Below are 1,405 nucleotides of genomic sequence, written 5' to 3'. Positions count from 1 at the left end.
ATAACAAAGACACATAAACAAAAAAAATCTGTTGGACTTTATTAAGTAAAAATTTACTATCTAAACACTTACTATCTAAATATAAATCAAATATCTCAGACAATCATATATGATTGTAAAACAAGAACTTTAAGAATAAAAATATTTACTTAGGTATACGATTTTTTAAAGTAAAAGCGTAACTTCTATCATAGATGTGTCCGTAACGAGATGTTATAGCAGACTGAGCAGTCTCAGTCTGCTGCGTGCTCAGACATATTTATATGTCTTGTATGTTTTGTTTTTAATGTAGCCTCAGTTATTCTACTTACCCTTATAGTCTACTGACCCCGGTTTCCTATTTATCAACAATAAAATTAAATATGTTTTTAAGGTGCAATCTTATTTTATAACATTTTTAAAAGTTCGTTGTTACATTTACAAAATTTTCTAATTAAAAAGTTCGTATGTTATAAGTACGAAATACGCTCATTTATTTTAGAAACATCATGAGTCAATATCTTCGAAATTAATTATCTTTTTGGAAATAAGTTTTAAAAGTATATTTTATTCACTTATTGAGATAATGAGACATATTTTACATATCTTTAATTATTTTTAACACTACAATTGTAAAAACTACAGAATTTTTTTAGTACTCTAAAAATTAAATTCTTTTACTTATATAGGGTTTTTGAAATGACCGATTCAATTTATACATATCCAAACAATATAAAGTCTAAAATCGAGACATGAGACAATTATAATACGAATTTGGACCAATGAGAATAAATTAAGTAAAAGAAATCCTTTATTCGGTCAAAGCAGATGTTAAATATTTCGATGTGACATTTTTTAGACGTCAAAAAAGTTCTTTAAACCGCCTTTCAGTCGTTTTTATAACATTTTACGTCCAGATTTAGAACTTTGTATTGTCTGCGTAATATCGTAATAAAAGCGTGCGAAAACACTGACGGTCTAAGATGGGTGAGGAGGACAGACTGCGACATGCGCATCGCACGTAATACATAATCAGGGCAGTATATTTTTACAGCTCCTAGTTATAATTTGCGCGGCAAAGAATTTTTTCCGTTAAAACTATCTGCAATATAGTGTGCAAGGGCTTAACCGCTGTTAAGTGTACTAGTAAGTGTAAAGGTCTCCGCTGGCCTTGTAGGAGTATAATAATTTTAACTTATGCGCATGGCTCGGAATGGACGCAGATCGAGAGTTAAGGAGTTCGGGTAGCTATTCAATATTTTACGCCGACCGGCCTTTTTATCGTTCATTCTTGGCGTCCGCTTTTAAATCCAAGACGAGAAGTCCTGCTGCTTTATTAGACAGGAATTACGAGAAGTGATTTGAATACACGAGTTGTCCAGCGTGATCCGTTTAGTAAAATATTGATCTAAAATTCCAATCTAAT

Source organism: Trachymyrmex cornetzi, unplaced genomic scaffold (assembly GCF_001594075.2).
Source record: "Trachymyrmex cornetzi isolate Tcor2-1 unplaced genomic scaffold, Tcor1.1 scaffold1160, whole genome shotgun sequence".
Classification (NCBI taxonomy): domain Eukaryota; kingdom Metazoa; phylum Arthropoda; class Insecta; order Hymenoptera; family Formicidae; genus Trachymyrmex; species Trachymyrmex cornetzi.
The sequence above is the reverse complement of the archived record's forward strand: the minus strand, read 5'-3'. Positions refer to the sequence as shown.